Raw genomic sequence first — 18,407 nt, 5'->3', positions numbered from 1 at the left:
AAAATACCTCTATAAGATCAGGTGTCGGCAAGCCTGTAGGGCATTTTCTTAATTGGTGATTGGTGGGGGAGAGCTCAGCCTGTTATGGGTGGTGCTATCCTTGGACTGGTGGTCCTGGGTTCTACAAGAAAGCAGGTGAGCAAGCCAGGGAAGCAAGGCACTGAACAGCACCCCTCCATAGCCTCTGCTACAGTTCTTGCCTCTAGGTCCCTGTCCTGCCTGGGTTCCTGTCCTGAATTCCTCTAGTGATGGACTACAATGTGGAAGTTTAAGCAGAATAAACCCTTTCCTTCCCATCTTGCTTTTGGTCACGGTGTTTCATCATGACCAAAAGCAATAGTAACCCTAAGACACCTGGTCAAGAGTGCCACTTCTGATTCTTAACGAGAATCTTAATCTTCGGATGTTTCCAGAAGTTACTTTCTGTTTTCCATTAAGACCAATAATTATTTTTTTTTGAATTTTTTTATTATTAAGAAATTTTTAAAATTCATTTTACATACCAATCACAGATCCCCCTCATCCCTCCTCCAGCCCCTGCAGCCTCCACCACCAACACCCACCACCCCGTTCCCTCCTACAAGAAGGTAAGACATCCCATTGGAGTCAGCAGAGCCTGGTACATTCAGTTGAAGTAGGTCCAAGCCTCCTACCCTTGCCTCAAGGCTGTGCGAGGTGTCCCACCATAGGTAGTTGGCTCCAAAAAGCCAGCTCATGTTCCAGAAATGGATCCTAATCCTACTGCCGGGGGCCCCTTAAGCAGATCAAGCTACACAACTGTCTCACTTATGCAGAGGGCCTAGTCCAGTCCTGTGGAGGCTCCACAGGTATTGGTCTAAATTTCATGAGTATCCACTAGTTTGGTTTGGTTGTCTCTGTAGGTTTCCCCATCATGATCTTGATGCCCCTTGCTAATAGAATCTTCTCTTTCTTCAACTGGATTCCTTGAGCTCTGATTGGTGTTTGGCTGTGGATCTCTGCATCTGCTTCCATCAGTTACTGGAGAAAGGCTCTATGATGACAGTTAGGGTACTCACTGATCTGATTACTGGGGTAAGCCATTTCAGGCACCCTCCACATTATTGGTAGCAGTCTAAGCTGGAGTCAAACTTGTGGATTCCTGGGGACTTCCCTAGTACCCAGTTTCTCCCTATCCCCATGATAAGACCAATAATTCTTAAGGCAGAGCGTCTCAGGGTTTGCAGAGTCTGGCTTTTTTCTCTGGGCATCACATGACCTTTGCCGTCTTGAGCAGAAATTACTGTGTTGATCTCCAGAATGTGTGGCCCTGTAGTCATGGCAACAAAATAAACAGCATAATAGTCTAGAGTAACGGTAACTGGGGGGTTGGCGGAGTCACAGGATCCTTTCTGGAATTTCGGCTATTTCTTGCTCTTGGGAGGTATTGGAATTTTAGGTGAGGCTCAGAGAAAAGGTGGGACTCTGAGAAGCCCCTGTGAGGTCACCACCCATGTTAGGATGTCACTGTTTTTGGTGATACTGCTGCGTTTGACTCCATGATCCTGTGAGTGACCCCTCACCCATGCACCTGTGAGTAACTCCAAATGAGCACATTGGTTCATCCAGCTGAACTTGGATGGAATCTTTTCTCTGGTCTGCGTGTCCTATCTGGAATAAATAGACAGTTCTTCATGCATCCCCAAGGGAGAGTCACACAGCAAAGCCATTTCCAAATGTCCCTGTGGTGGGATGGTTATTTGTCTTCCCTAACTAGTAGCAGGTGTTTGGCTGTGTCCATTAAAAGTCGTTTCGTGTTCCCCTGACAAACGAGTTTTTTATTTAGTAGTGTAGGATCGATAATGTGGTACCTCATGCGAACTATTAAAATGGAAAATGTCTGCGGGGCTGACAATTGTAGTATTGATATGTACTGAGTAATAAATTACGCCAAACAAAATGGGGCAACTGGCCTTATAAAAGGCATGCCTGTGTGTGTGTGTGTGTGTGTGTGTGTGTGTGTGTGTGTGTGTGTGTTGGAGTCATGTCTGGCTTTGTTATAAGCAGCAGCCAGAGTTTCCTGGGGCATTTGGAAAAGCAGCTGATGGAACCTGGGCGCCTTTCCATTTGGAGTGGGGATGTGGTTGCTCGGGTGCCTCCACTCTTCTGTGTCAGTTGAGACCTATTTGGATTCGACTCCTCTTTCCTCCTCCACAGGCCCTGATGGTGAAGTTTCTCTTCCAACTGTAAATTCCGCCCCTTAACAAGGCTGACCATCTTCCTGTCTCCTGTTCTGTGGCTGTCACTTCTGAGTATTGCATAGCAAGGAATTCTGGGATTGCAGCATGTTATTTCTTAAAAAAGGATTCCTTTTCTTTGTAATTATGTGTTTATAAAAACACACGCATGTAAAAATATGTTTCTATGTGTGTGTGTCTGCACACACACACACACACACACACACACACACACACACACACACACACACGGGTGCGCAGATGCCTGTAGAAGCCAGAAGAAGGTGTTGGTTGCCCTTGTGCTGGAGATACGGGCAGGTGTGAGCCACCAGACACAGGTGATGGGAACTGAACTCCAGTCCTCTGCAATGCCCTTCACCACTCCATGCCTGATTTCAGTTCTTTAAGAGGATCTTGGGAACCAGGAATTGATATGGCTGTGGCACTGGCCCCAAAGGAGGTGTCAGACTCTATCATCATCAGTTATCTGTACTGGTGAACTTGGGTTGGTATCAAGTTGGGGAAGCACTTGGGAAATAGAATGGTTGTTAAGTCTAGAGGCTCTTTTGTGTGTATTGTGTATGCATGTGTGTACACATGTGTATGTTGGTGCATGTGCTCATGTGTGTGCACAGGAAGCCAGAGGAGGACATGGATTATCCTCTATCACTCTTTGCCTTATTTCCTTGAGACAAAGGGCTCCTCACTGAAGCTGGAGCATGCCAATTTTCATCTATGCTGTTACCCAGAACACCCCAGTGATCATCCTGATTTCAGCCCTGCAGCTCTGGGGCTACAGGTATGTATGACCTCCCCTGGCCTTTTATGTGGGTGCTGGGGATCTTAACACAGGTTGTTATGATTGCACAACATATACTTCCATCCACTGAGCCATCTCTTCAGGTCCCAGGTTGGAGACTTTTGGTGGGAGGCACTGGGCATCACTTAGAGGCATCTGAGCAAGACCTAGACAGGAGATTCCATCATGAAATACAATAAAAACTTGTTTTAACGTGTGTGTGTGTGTGTGTGTGTGTGTGTGTGTGTGTGTGTGTGTGTGTATGCTCTTGAGTGCAGTTGCCTGTAGAGACACTCAAAGAGTGTGTTGGGTTCCCCGGAGCTGGACTTAACAGGTGGTTACTGCTGGACATGAGTGCCAGGAACTGAACTCAGGTCCTCTGCAACAGCCCTATGTGCTTTTAATCACTGAGCATCTCTCTATGCCCCAAAACTTGCATTTCGCAATGCCTTATTTTTTTTTGCAGTGGTTGCTATTCACATTAGCCAATGTTATCGCAGAAGACACATCTTAGATTAAAAATGACGTCTGTTGGAGTTGAGGAGACCACTTTATCAGCAAAGTGCCTACTGTGTGTGATGGTTAACATTGCCAACTTGTCACAACCTAGAGTCACCTGGGAAGAGCATCTCAATGAGGGATTGTCTAGCTCAGATTGGCCAGTGGACGTATCTATGGGGGACTGTCTTCATTAAGTTAATTGGTGTAGGAAGATCCAACCTACCATGGGTGGCACCATTCTCTAGGCAGAGTTCTCAACCTGTGTAAAAGCAGAGAAATCAAACTGAGCACAAGCAAGCAAGTACTTGAGTGCGCCCACATTCATTTCTCTCTGCTGTTGACTGTGGATGTGAGCTGCCTAGATTCTTCTAGTTCTTGGCTTGACTCCCTTACACTCATTCACTTTAATCTCGAACTGTGAGCTGAAATAAACCTTTTATTCACTAAGTTGCCTTTTTTGGGGCACAAAGTTTCTTTGTGTAACAGCTCTGGCTGTCCTGGAACTTGAGTTGTAGATCAGGCTGGCTTTGAACTCACAGAAATCTACCTGCCTCTGCCTCCCAAGTGCTGGGATTAAAGGCATGTGCTACTACTGCCTGACTAAGTTGCTTTTCATAAGGGTATTTTTATCATAGTAACAGAAATGAAACTAGAACACCACTTGAGCATGAGGAACTGAGTTCAACCACCAGTACCCATGTGACAAAAAGGCCATTGAGTATGTGCCTGGGGAGGTGGAGACAGGTGGGTCCTTGTGACAGCATGGCCAGGCAGCTTAGCCTACTTAGCAACTCCAGGCCAGTGAGAAGTCCTATCTCCAAAAACAAAGTAGATGTTTCCTGAAGAAAGACATAAACATGTGCACACACATACTCATATATGTGAACATGTATACCTAGACACACATGAAACATAAAATGGTTTATTTATGTGTGTGAGTGCTTTGCTCAAATGTATGTCTGTGTGCCATGTGTGTGTGTGTCTAGTGCCACTGGATCCTCTGGAACTGAAGTTATGGACTGTTGTGAGCTGCTAATGTAGACGCTGGGAATCAAACTGAGGTCCTCTGGGGGAAAAGAAGAAGAAGAAGAAGAAGAAGAAGAAGAAGAAGAAGAAGAAGAAGAAGAAGAAGAAGAAGAAGAAGAAGAAGAAGGAGAAGAAGGAGAAGAAGAAGAAGAAGAAGAAGAGGAAGAAGAAGAAGAAGAAGAAGAAGAAGAAGAAGAAGAAGAAGAAGAAGAAGAAGAAGAAGAAGAAGAAGAAGAAGAAGTGCTCTTAACCATTGAATCATCTCTCCAGCCTTGTTGCTGTGGGATGGTCTTTCTGTATGTGGTGAATATGTGTTGCTACCATTGGTTACTAAAGAAGCTGTTTTGGCCTATGGCAACACAGGATATAGACAGTTAGGAAGCCCAAGAGAGATACAGGGAGAAGAAAGGAGGAGTCGGGGAGATGCTGTGAGTGCCAGAGGAGCAAGGTGTAAGAGAACATACGTAAAGGCAAGAGAGCATGGCGATACATAGATTGATAGTAATCTATTAAAGTTAATTTAAGGTTAATTTAAGATGTAAGAGCTAGCTAGCAATAAGCTTGAGCCATAGACCAGTTTGCAATTAATATTAAACCTCTGAATTTTTGTAAGAACAGCTGCTGCTTGGGTGGGACTGGGCAAGACCAAGAAACTTCAGTCTACACCTTGTAGCACACAAACTTGCTCTTAAAAAGTCCCTACACTTGGCAGTGGTTTATTCAATAGCAATTCATATTCATATCAGCCAATGTTAACACAGAAGATATGGCTTAGATTAAAGAATAATGTCTGCTGATGGATTGGACAGAATGAGGAGGAGGTTACAAAGCAAAGATGACCATTGTAGATTTTTTTTTTTTGCTGCAGTTGCTAAAGACCTGCTTGAGAGAGTGACCCTGTGATGTCAGAGGGATGTAGATGTTGGTGAAGCTGGTACCAAAATGTTCCTCATTTTCTGCCTGCTCCTATTTCTTCATGCCCACTCTTAGCATCTATGCAACATTCTTACTCAAAAGGAACTCCCGCCTTGTTGAAAAAAATACGTGTGTTTTAATTTATGTGTATGTGTGTGGGTGTCTGTGTGTACATGTCTCTCTCTGTGTGTGTGTGCACATGTGTGAGGATACCAGAGAAGGCCAGAAGAAGGATTCCCTGCAGCTGGACCTACAGATGGGATGTGAGCACTTGTTGGTGCAGGGAACCAAACTCATTCCCTATGCAAGAGCAGCGAGCGCTCTTAGCCACTGAGCCATCCAGCCTCAGTACCCGCCTCCCTTCCCATGCTCATTGTAAGGAGCCTCAGTAAACTCATTGCTTGACCAGGCTAGACTAGGACAGGATCTTCCTCTGGCCTGTCCATGTCCTCTGTATCTGGGATGAATAGATATTTTCTAACATCTTCCCTGGGAAAGTCTCACACCACCACCCTGGACAGGAAATGCTCCCTCTGGATTTGTCCCAGCCCCCAGAGGACTGCCTAATGTTAGATGAGATGCTCACCTCTGAAGTCTTAGCTGACATTTTTGATACAGGCTTTGAGGGGAAAAATACTCGTTTTACAGAACTTTGCATTGGATCAGTGCTTACGTGGAGCCTTGCACAGGTCTGTGATGGCTGCTAACCTGGCCCACCTTTAGTGGAATGCAGTTTGATGGATTTTTTGAACATCTATTTAGTGTCTGCGTGCGCACATGTGGGCACACATGTGTCATACATGTGGGAGTCAGAAGACAACTTGGGGAAGTTGGTTTCTTCCCTCTGCCTTGTGAGACCTGAGGACCTAATAACTCAGGTTTTTGGTCTTGGCAGCAAGCACCTTTATTTCCTGAGCTGTTGGGATAGTACAATAATAATAACAATAATAAACAACAACAACAATGATAATAATTAAAGTGTGTGTGTGTGTGTGTGTGTGTGTGTGTGTGTGTGCTATGAAGTGTATTGGAGGTCAGAAGACAATCTCAGGCATTGGTCCTTGCTTTCCACCTTGTTTGAAACAGTCTTTTTCCTGTTAGCTGTTCTATGCAGCGGCTAGTTGGCCTGTAAGCTTCTGGGGATTTTGTCTCTGCCTCCCACCTCATACCAGGAGTGCTGGCATTATCCACATGTGCACATCTGGCTTTATGTGAGTTCTGGGTGTTGAACTCAGCTCCTCATGCTTGTTCCACAGGCACTTGTCCCATTGAGACATCACTCCAGGCCATGAGTGGAAGAATGTGAATGAAGCCCAACATCATAGGGCAGGGTGGCTCACCTCTGTTATCCTATCACTTGAAAGGCAGAGGCAGGAGGATTGTCACAAACCTGATAACAGCAAGGGCTACAAAGTGATATCCTGACTCAGAAACAAAAACAAAAATAAAAATGACAAAACAAAACCTAAACTAGAGAAAAAGGGGATTTGGTACCCATAGGGATAATTGCATGGAGGTGCCGCCATCACCGCACCTTCATTACCACCAGCATCCACCGATGGCTGTTCCACCTTCTGCCCCTCCCAGCCTCCACTTCACTGGCAAAAACCAGAGACTCTCCTGCAGAGTTGGGCTTAATGTCTTCTATTCATTCCCTAAGTGTTGGAAAGGATAATTGGGAGGTAATTGCATTACTACACAGTTTGTAGTTAACCTTCTATTTTGGCTCTTGATGTGCGTATCTTTGCTCCAGGAGTACATTAAGGGTAATTATAGGCAGTTCCCTGCCAGATCCAGGAAAGGCCTTTGCAGTGAGTACAACAGCCCACTAGGAAGGAAATCTTAGCAGAACTGAGCTTGAACTGGATTTCCAAAAGCAAAGGAAGGAAGGTCAACTTGACATGAACTTTGGTCAAGTGTTGCTGGAAAGAGGAGATCAAAATCCTGTCTTCCTTTTCTTAAAAATTTAAATTCTCTCTCTCTCTCTCTCTCTCTCTCTCTCTCTCTCTCTCTCTCTCTCTCTCTCTTCTCTCTCTCTCTCTGGGCATGTGAGTGTGGTGCCCAAGGAAGCCAGAAGAGGGTGTTATATCCTCTGAATCTTGAGTTTTAGGTGGTTGTGAGCTACTCAAAGTGGATTGTAGGAACCAAATTTGGGTCTTCTAGAAGATCAAATGCTTTTAACTACAGAGCCATCTCTCCAGTCCCTCATCTTCTCCAATATTTCTGAGACAGAGTCTTTTATAATCTAGGCTGGCTTCCAATTCACTAGGTAGCCAAGGTTGAACTGATCCTCCTGCTTCTAATTTTCTGAATCCTAGATATGTGCTACCAGTAGAGCGTTTGCCTAGAATCCCCCAGTAAAGTGTTAGGGGCATGACTCAGAGGTAGAGCACCACTTGGAATACCCTGGGGGGCTCTAGGAATGTAACTTAGTGGTAGAGCATATTTTAGGACAGCCCAATGAAGTACTTTGGGTATGCATGGCTCAGGGGTAGATGGCTCAGTGGTAGACCACTTGCTTAGTATATGCAAGGCCGTGGGCTCCATCTAAATCCACACACACACACACACACACACACACACACACACACACACACACTCCTCAGTTATCAATATTGCTGAAACATACTGAATATTTTCCAAACACTTTCTCACTGTCCTTTCCCGTAGGTCCAATATTATTTTTCTTGATGGCCAGAGGCAAATGAAGAATAGATTTCCCCATTGACCATCAATGATTCCTTTCCATTGTTTTCCATCTCCCATTGTAATTCAAGCTGAGAGGACATTTCATTGCCCCCTGACCAACAACTTGGTAAGCAAGATGGATGGTCAATTGTTAACTAGGATTCACCCACCCCACGTGAGATAGGATCTCACTACTGTAGTAAGCTTTTTTGTCGGACTACATTTGGATCACCAGCCCCCAAATAATGACAAACAGACTTATTATTAATTATGAAAGATTGGCCTTTAGCTTAGGCTTGTTTTCAACTAGCTCTTATAACTTAGTTAACCCATATTTTTTAATCTACATTCTGCCATATGGCTTGGTTACCTCTCCTCCATATGGCATATCTGAGTTACTCCGAATCTGCTGGTGAAATCCTAGATTCCTCCTCCTCTTCCTTTCTCTCCCCAGAAATCCCACTTATCCTCTCCTGCCTAGCTATTGACCATTCAAGCTCTTTATTAAACCAATCAGAAGGTGCCTTGGCAAAGACCTATCTTCACAGTGTACAAAAAGATTATCCCACAACATACTATGTAACCCAGGCAGGCATCTTACTGTCTCACCATCCTGAACATTGGGATTACAGGTGTAGACAGCTCATTCATTCCATGTTTTTAAAATATTCTTTTTATTAATTCTTTGAGATTTCATAAATGTATTTTGATCACGTTTACATCCCTCTTCAGCTACGCCTCTCTGATCTACCTCCACTTTCTTAGCTACAGAACCCCATATTCTCTTGTTTTGTTTTAAAAATGCACTGAGTCCAATTTGTGTTGCCCAATATTCTTGGACATGGGGCCAGCCCCTGGAGTGTGGTTGATCTAGCAGGGGTCACACTCTTAAAGAAAAAAGCCCCTCTCTTAAGGACTATCAATTACCAATAGCGCCTAGGTCAGGAGTGAAACTTCATACCCACCTGCTCTCTCTGTGATTCTTTGTCTGCCTGGAGCTTGCACAGGTCTTGTGTGCACTGTCACAACCACTGTGAGTTCATATGTGCAACTGCCCTGTTATGCCTGGAAAATGCTGCTTCTATGTAGTCATTTACTACCTCTGGGTCTTACAGTCTTTCTGACCCCTCTTCCATGACAATGACACCTGAACTTGGGAGGAGGATATGCCATAAATGTACTGTGGTAGTTTGAATGGGATGGGTCCCCACAAGCTCAGAGGGAGTGGCACTCTTAGGAGGTGTGGCTTTGTTTGGAGCAGGTGTGGTCTTATTGGAGGAAGTGTGTCACTGTGGGGGTGGGTTTAAGGTCTCCTTTGCTCAAGCTGCACTCAGCATGACACTCTGTTCACTTTCTATTCCTGAGGATCAAGATGTAGGACTCTGAGCTACTTCTCCAGCATCATGTCTACATGTACACTGCCATGCTTCCTGCCTTGGTGATAATGGACTAAGCCTCTGAACTGTAAGCCAGGCCAATTAAATGTGTTCCTTTATAAGAGTTGCTGTGATCATGGTGTCTCTTCACAGCAATACAACCCTAACTAACACATTCACCATTTGCTGATTACTTTGGCAGTACATATACTAAAATTGGAACAAATACAGAGAAGATTAGTATGGCCCCAGTGAAAGGATGACACTCAAATTCATGAAAGATTCCGTAATTTTTCCTTAACCCAGAAGTTACCTTCAATTGATAGCCACTTGCAAATGAAAACTTAGCTTTTGCCAAGGGAGTTTCACTGGGGAAACAAACTACTCTTAAGGGTAGACCCCCATGCCCAACAGTAGATGGTCAACACAAAATAAACTAAATGACATCTTTGGAAGTTCTTTGTCTCATAATGTTTTATCAGGGTATTTATTTTATTTTATTTTTCACCTTCCAGGTCCTTTGTGTATTTAATATGGCTTCCACTTTTGTGTTTTTATGGGGTTCTTGTGTGCATGAATGTATGTGTCTCTGTGTCTATATATGTTTCTTGTGTTTTTTCCTTTGTCTCTTTTTCTTCTGTTTGTTTTGTCCTGTTTTGATTTTATCTTTTTAAATTTTCTTATTATTCCTTAGATGCCTGTTTGTTTTCTAAGGAGAGACAGGAAGGGTATGGATGTGAATTGAAGGGGCAATGGGGGGCAGGGAACTGGAAGGACTGGGGGAGGGGAAACTAATCAGAATATAGTGTATGAAAAAAACTATTTTCAATTAAAAAAGGAATTCTATTCTTAGCAACACTTTAAACATGATTCAGTTTTTCAGAACAAAGATCATGGAGTAAGTTAATTGTATTAAAATATAACTAAAACTTTAGTGTTTTTTAGTTATAGATTTTAGTTTATGCTGATTCTAATTTTTGAATAGTCTGTTTTTTTCCCAGTGATATCAGATTTAATGTTATTTCATCACTTTTGCCTGTTTAAAAATTTTTTCTTTGCTGAGAAAAATGATGTCCCATTTAAAGCTGAGTACTCCAGAGCCTCTTGTTCTTTGTGGGTTGACCAGTTGTCGGTTTTCATGTTAGTCGCTGTTTACTACAGAATAAGCTTTTTTGATGAGGGCTGAGAGAAGCACTAATACATGGATATACCAGTAAGTCATGAGGAGTTTGTTTAATACTATGATCATTTCACAGAATCATTTAGTGGTAGCTTCTTCCTTAGGGTCTATGACCTATCTGGGCATAGGTTTTTGGCCCCATTAATGATACCAAGTATGGGTTCCATCTTATGGAACAGTCCTTAAATCCAATCAGAAAGTGTGTAGTTAGTCCCATAACATTTGTGCCCCCAGTGTATCAGTGGGCATATCTTACCAGACTAGTTATTACTGTAGCTCAGAGGGTTCACACTGAGTGAGAGTGATGATCACTTTTCTCCTCTAGCAGTGTGCACAGCACCTTCCAGCACTATGAAGGCTAGCCAGTACCAACCAAACTTCCAGGTCAGTACTAGATTTATTTCTCTATATTCTATGATTCAAGTATGTGGCATCTTTAGCAACAGGGTCATACTATAATGTTCTGGAGGGTAACCAATAACATCAACAATAGTCTGTTTGGGAATCTGTGGAACCCTGTGGCCAATGAGCCTTCTAGGGGTAACCCATTTACAGCCCTGGGCTTTTTAATTTGTTTACCTGTGGTGTCTGGTAGAGGCACTGTTGCTCTGTTATAGGGTAGTCCAATTTGAACTCTTTTTTACACATGTAAGCATAGATTTTTAAGAAGTTTAAGAAACTTCTCTAGTAGTAGGTCCCCATATGACATTTTCTAAAGGTGTTTAGTGCTACTTATTGTGTTCCATGTATTCTTTCCTATAGTCTTTCCTCTCTCCCCTCACCCCATTTAAACTATCCCATTCCACAATTCCCTCTTCCCTCTTTTTTTTTTTTTTTTTGCTTTTTGAGACAGGGTTTCTCTGTGTAGTTTTGGTGCCTGTCCTGGATCTTGCTCTGTAGACCAGGCTGGCCTTGAACTCACAGAGAGCCTCCTGGCTCTGCCTCCCAAGTGCTGAGATTAAAAGCATGTGCCACCACCGCCCGGCTCCCTCTTCCCTCTTTACATCACTGTATGTTCTACCTCCTCTCTGTTGGAAGACACCCCCCCAATGCCCCATCCCAGGCCCTTTACTAACTTCCTGATTTTCTTATAGCCCAGACCAGTTGTTTCTCAAGGGCCCTAGAGATATTGATGAAGATTAATGATCCTGTAAATAGGTGTTTAAAATAAATAAATAAAAAAAAGATGAAAACATGGATGAGGGAGAAACTACAGTGAGTTAATAAATGAGGTGTTCGGAGGCAAGTGCCTCCAAGATTATTTTAGCAATTAGTGGGAAGCGTTTTGTCACCAACAAAATAAATCTGTAATCAGAAAATAATTTGTAATCAGCTTTGCAAGTCAAATGGCTTTCCCATTCCATCGAAGGCAGCTTGAGAATTAAATGATCCAGTCAAAAACGATACTTTCAGGGGATAAATGCTCAGGACAGATTGTCTAGGCAATTAGTCAATAGTTAGGTCCTGGGCTGTATAAGAAAGCTTGCTAGGCCTGAGCATGCTTGTGTTGCCAGCCAGCAGCATTCCACCAGGGGGGATATGACAGAAGTGTCCCTCACCAAGATGCTATCTCACCACACCAGGAGTGGAAAAAATCTCCGTGATGAATGCTTCCTGGGATCCAGTAAATGTACGCAGGAAACATTCTGCAAGCCTGCTGGAAGGGATAGGGTTATGGCTCAAAGGCAGAATGTTTGCCTAGGATCCCCCAATGAGGGGTTAAGATGTGGCTCAGCTCTAGAGCACTTACCTGGAATCCTTCTTTCTGGGACAGCTCACTAGCTGATTTACCTGCAGGATGTTTTTCAAAGCCCCTTCTAATGACATTGAGAGAATGATACAAAGAGTGGGAAATAAGACTTGACCCACGGAAGATACTTCTCCAGAAACCTGGCTTCAAGTGACCAAGACCTCAGTATACAGAAGAGTGCTATTCCCCCCCAAAAGCACACATGCTTTTGACACATCATGTGGATTACTCTTAATGTATAGCTAACAAATATTTTAGGTGCTTCTAAGAACATGGTCTTTGTCCTAGTTAGCTTTAACTGTCAAAGTAACACAGCCTAGAGTCACCTAAGAAGGGAGTCTCAATGTAGGAATTGTCTAGATCATATAGGTTTATAAGCATGTCTGTGGAGGATTGCATTGACTATTAATTGACGTAGGTGGTCCCAGCCCACTGTGGATGCTACTATTCCCTAGGCCAGTGGTCCTGGGCTATATAAGAAAGCTAGCTAAGCCTGAACCTGTTTGTGTGCCAGCCAGCAGTGTTCCTCTAAGATTTCTGCTTCAAGTTCCTCCTTGAATTATTTTAAGCCAAATAAAAGCTTTCCTCCCCTAAGTTACTTTTGGTTGTGATATTTGTCATAGCAACAGAATGAAACCAGAACAGTCTTCATGCATGCTTTGATTTCTTTGGAGACCAAAATGATAGTTGAGAGTGGTTCCTGTAGATGAGCAGTCATTCAGGCAGACTCTATTAAAAATCAAGTTATCAAAAATTTCCCTAAATGTAGCCACTGATCACAATGATTCAACTCAGAGGGAACATAATGAGTGTGTCTGTCTTAGGGTTTCTATTGTTGTGAAGAGACACCATGATCATGGCAACTCTTTTTTTTTTTTTTTTTTTTTTGGTTTTTCGAGACAGGGTTTCTCTGTGTAGCTTTGCGCCTTTCCTGGAACTCGCTTTGTAGACCAGGCTGGCTTCGAACTCACAGAGATCCACCTGGCTCTGCCTCCCGAGTGCTGCATGGCAACTCTTATAGAGGTTCAGTCCATTATCATCATGATGGGAAGCATGGTGGCACACAGGCAGACATGGTTCTGGAGAGGTGGCTGAGAGTTCTATATCTGGATCCACAGGCAGCAGGAAGAAACTGTCACATACTGGCCAGGCTTGAGCATCTGAGACCTCAGAGTCCATCCCCAGTGACACACTTCCTCCAACAAATCCACACCTACTTCAACAAGGCCACACCTAATAATGTCACTCCCTGATGACCAAGCATTCAAACAGATGATCTATGGGGGCCATTTCTATTCGAACAACCACAGTGTCTCTGTTAGTCACTTTCCCCTTTTCATTTGCAGATAAAATGGAATATGCAGATCAAAGAGGACATCTAGGCTGGGGAGATGCTCAGTTGGTAAAGTACTCACTGTGAAAACTTGAGAGCCTGAGTTTGAGCTCCCAAATCCATGTAAAAAGTTGGTCATGGTGGTGTGTATTTGTAATCCTACAGATGGAAAGGTGGAGACAGGAGGATTTTTAGGTATTTGTTGTCAGCCAACCTAACCTAACGGACAAGCTCCAAATCCCAGTGAGAGACCCTGTCTCAAAATTCAAGGTGGATGACACCTGAGGTGTTGACCTCTAACCCCTGGTCTCTACACACAGGCACTACACTTACATACACATACATATGCACCCCACACAGAGAAACATGCATACACACACACACACACACACACACACACACACACACACACACACACATTGAATTCACAGAAATTCAGTACATAGACCAAGGCCAAGATGACCCTTTAAATTTTTTTAGGTATGTTTATTTTGTTTTATGTGGATGAGTATTTTACCTGCATGTAAGTATGTACACCATGTGGGTGTGTGGTGCCCAGCAAGATCAGAAAGGGTCTTTGGATGCCCTGGAATTGAGGTTATGGATGGTTGTGAGTTACTATGTGGATGCTGAGACCTGAACCCTGGTCATCTGCAAGAACTGCTGCAAGTCCCCTTAACTGCTGAGCCAGCTCCTCAGTCCCCAAGACAAGAAGACTTTGAAGCCAGTTCTCGGTGCAGCTAGACAGCAGGCAGCAGGTTGCTAGCCACACATTCACCAGCATTTTATCCTCCAATGTCTTAAATATTTAGAACGCTTGCTTAGGCTGCACAGATCCAAGAAATAAAATAGAATTATTTTAATAAAGGAGATGCTGGGACGTGCCCCTGTGATTTAGAAAGCCCATTTCATGGTGTGTGTCGGAGCAAGAAATTATGAATTTGGAAAGTCTTTGCTCTCTAGCTGCGGCTGCTGCATTAATGATATTAGAATATTAAATATAATGGTCTTTCACATTCATTATCCTCGTGTTCGTTTGGAGCCCTTGTCTTCACGGAAGAACCGCGTCCAGGGCCATAAATGATTAAAGTACACAAGATTGAAGATGAAAGGCATGATCTTGGAGCTGGCTGTTTGTTTTGGATCTCAGTCAGTGCTCCGATCTTCCTGGCTCCCCTCATTTCATTTTGAAAGGGGTTGACTAATTCCTTCCCATCATTCACTAACTTTATTACCTTGACAGGTCTGAATTTATGTTCTACCCCAAGTCAATAAAAGCAAACTTATTCTCTGGTGCATTCGACGCCATTCCTCTCATCTCACTCCAGTTTGGTACCCAGAGCCCATAACCATTTATTACAGGCTGCAAAAGGGAAGGGCTTAGAGTCTCACGTCACAGAGAAGCATATTGCTCCCATTTGGCTGTAACCAGCTGTAGGTGTGTATCAAGTGCTCTTACTTTACTGTACATATGAGAACAAGCACATGTCCATTAAGGACAAAAGTGAGTGAGGTTTGAGGGCACAGGCGTGCAATCCTAGCATTTTGAATGTAGAGGCAGGAGAATCAGGAGCTTAAGGCTATTTGTGGCTACATAGCAAGTTTCAGGTTAGCCTGGGCTACATGAGACCCTGTTTTAAAAATAGCAACAGTACCACCACCACCACCACCACTACCACCACCACCACCACCACCATCACTACCACCACCACCACTACCACTACCATCACTACCACCATCACCACTATAAAAAACAAATATGATAAGCATAGTAACTCACACCTATAATTCAAGGACTGAGGAGGCTAAGGCAGGTGGATTACATACATAGTGGGTACATAGTGACACCCCGATCATGAATTTGAGTCAATTTGGGTACATAGTGACACCCTATCTCAAATAAAACAAAACAAAAAACCACAACTACCACCATCGCAACAGCAACAACAAACACCATCCCCCATAAGTGCGGCCATTGGATTTTGTCAGCTTGACAGGAACCTAGACTTACTTGGGAAGAGGGAATCCTAATTGAGAAAATGCCTCCATAAGATTGGCCAGATGGGCAAGCCTGTGGGGCATATTCTTAATTAGTGATTGGTACAGGAGAGTCCAGTCCACTGTGGGAGGTACCAGCCCTGGGCAGGTGGTCCTAGATGGTATAAGGAAGCAGGCTGAGAAGGCTATGAGGAACAAGCCAGTAAGCAGCATTCTCCGTGGCCTCTGCATGAGTTCCTGCCTCAATTGCCTGTCCTTGACCTTCCTTTGATGGTAGGCCATGACGTGGAACTGTAATCGGAAGTAAAACTTTTTCTCTTCATGTTGCTTTTGGTCACGGTGATTATCACAGCAATGGAAACGCTAAGATACAAAGCAACACAAAAAAGACAGGTTTGATAACATGTCTGTGAGCTGTTGGTGGGCTTAAAGATATGCCTTTATTACATTTTAATTAATTAATTGTGTGTGTGCACACGCGTGTGTGCTCGCGCACTCTTGCCTTGGCATGTGGGTCCCGGGGATTGAACTTAGGTCCTCAGATTTGGTGGCAAGCTCCTTTACTCCTTGAACCATCTCTCTGGTCCCATATTGTAGCTAGAGTTTTCCTGCCTTGCCCACAGTCAGGACAAATCTTTGTCACCCGCCAGTCCCACAGCCGCTCAGACCCAAACACAGAGACTTATATTGCTTACAAACTGTATGGCCATGGCAGGCTTCTTGCTAACTGTTCTTGTATCTTAAATTAATCCATTTCTATAAATCTATACCTTGCCACGTGGCTCATGGATTACCTGCATCTTCACATGCTGCTTGTCATGACGGCGGCTGGCAGTGTCTCCCTGCCTCAGCCTTCTGCTTCCCAGAATTCTCCTCTCTCCTTGTCCCACCTACTTCCTGCCTGGCCACTGGCCAATCAGTGTTTTATTTATTGACCAATCAGAGCAATTTGACATACAGACCATCCCACAGCACCATATGTTTACTAGCTTCCTTTGAAAATTTGAGACAGGGTCTCAAGTGGCCCAGGCTGTCTGTAGGCCATGCAGGGGACTCCAGGGATGTACCTTTCATGATTCTTCACCCAGGCTGGGGTGGACTTTTCAGGGATGCAGCTACTTTTGAGGCATCTCTGTTTTTGGAAGTAACCACTCAGTCATAAGGAACCCCACTAAGATGGGCTTGGCTGTGATCACTTATCTGGTTGGTCTCTTGCTGGCATGAATAGGCATTTGCTCATTTTCTCCAGGCAAAGTCATACACAGATAAGCACAGAAGGAAACATAACCGAATCCATGGAAGACATTCTGTAGCCGTCCCAGCCTCAAGTGACCAAGACCACAGTTTACAAAGTGGACGCGGAAGCCCCGCTTCTCAGTGAAGACTCCCTCTACACACTGGAGATGGCATGTTCAGCCACCTCAGGACGGCATTCTCATGGAAACCCCTGTCTGCTTCCTGATTCTGGTCTGAAAAACCATTTTACCCCATGGGCTTGTCATAAGCATCTATGTTGAAATGATGGTGTCTTTCTTTACTTCTCTTTTCATAAGTACTGTGGTTGGGTTGTACCTGTGTTATTCTTCAGGGTCCCCCATGGCTCAAGGCTCACTCTCTGGGATGATGCCTCCGAGTAGCTGCTATGGAACCTTTGAGGTGGGATCTAATGGGTGGCATTTGAGGTCACCCATGGGTGTGTCGCCAGAGTCCACAGGAAGACTGCTTTGAAAGCCTCCTATTCTCTGCCCCCAACTCAAGACAAAATCACTTTTGTGTGACTGTTAACCCTAAATGGGACATCTATATCCCCCACTATAAGGCTCAAGGGACATTGCGGACATCAGGATCAGGGGGCAAAAAGGATGTAAGAGCCGGAGAATGGGGTGGAGTGCTGAGGAGCACTGTCATCTGTGTATGAGATGGCCATGAACCCACAGCAGCTCCCTGCACAACACTTCCACAAGATGGGGCCTCCGAATAGTCTGTCACAGGTGGGGGAGGGGCTCCCAAGCCTCCCTCAAGGGAGTTCACTCCCTCATAGGCAGTTCACAGTTGCTGGGGAAGGGAGAGACATTTTCTTTAGTGATGTAGCCATGGGTAAGGTGCCCAGGTTCCTGTAAATGACTCCTCATCCATGCTCCTTGAAGAAGTCGTAATGACGCTCATTGGGTCACCCAAGGAGAAGAAAAAGATGTGAGCATAGAGGAGAGGCCAGCTGGGAAGAGGAAGGGGATGAGTGGAGGTAGGGATGGGGACAAGAGAGGGTGATGGTGGTGAATAGGACCAAAATACAATACATGTATATATGAAAACATGAAACCCGTTATTATGTATAATTGATAGGCGCTAATAAAGGAAACTAAGCAGCAAGCACTTTCTTGCTTCCAATCCACGTGGCCATTGACGTTGGTCAGGGAAGGACGCTTGCTGTGTCTGCCTGTGTAAAGAATAGAATCCACCGCTAGGTGGAGACACTGTCCCGTGTCTCCCTAAGGGCCAATCCCACAGCACAGGTCAGGGACCTAAGGGGCCAGCCCTAAGAAGGATAATGCACGTTCCTTCCCAGAGTTCCTTCCTCCTTGGAGGTGAGGTCCTTAGGAGCTGAGCCACAATGAGGTTCAGTTGAGTCTGAAAGGCGTAGTCTGT

At 44.3% G+C, this 18,407-nt stretch overlaps 1 long non-coding RNA gene and 1 other non-coding gene across 3 annotated transcripts; both read left to right on the top strand.

Moving 5' to 3' along the window:
• The first annotated feature begins 1,341 nt into the window (after window positions 1-1,341).
• Window positions 1,342-17,251, top strand: LOC121825450 (uncharacterized). 2 transcript variants are annotated; one of them, XR_006067744.2, is made up of 5 exons: window positions 1,342-1,551; window positions 2,887-2,994; window positions 11,006-11,064; window positions 13,777-13,832; window positions 17,011-17,251. It is a non-coding gene; the product is annotated as an uncharacterized LOC121825450 (long non-coding RNA). The 2 variants fall into 2 exon arrangements; XR_013047723.1 differs by lacking the exon at window positions 2,887-2,994.
• LOC121825551 (U6 spliceosomal RNA) lies at window positions 9,691-9,794 on the top strand. The gene has a single exon (XR_006067878.2). It is a non-coding gene; the product is annotated as a U6 spliceosomal RNA (small nuclear RNA).
• Window positions 17,252-18,407: the final 1,156 nt, after the last annotated feature.

Source organism: Peromyscus maniculatus, chromosome 23 (assembly GCF_049852395.1).
Source record: "Peromyscus maniculatus bairdii isolate BWxNUB_F1_BW_parent chromosome 23, HU_Pman_BW_mat_3.1, whole genome shotgun sequence".
NCBI lineage: Eukaryota > Metazoa > Chordata > Mammalia > Rodentia > Cricetidae > Peromyscus > Peromyscus maniculatus.
The sequence above is the reverse complement of the archived record's forward strand: the minus strand, read 5'-3'. Positions and strand labels throughout refer to the sequence as shown.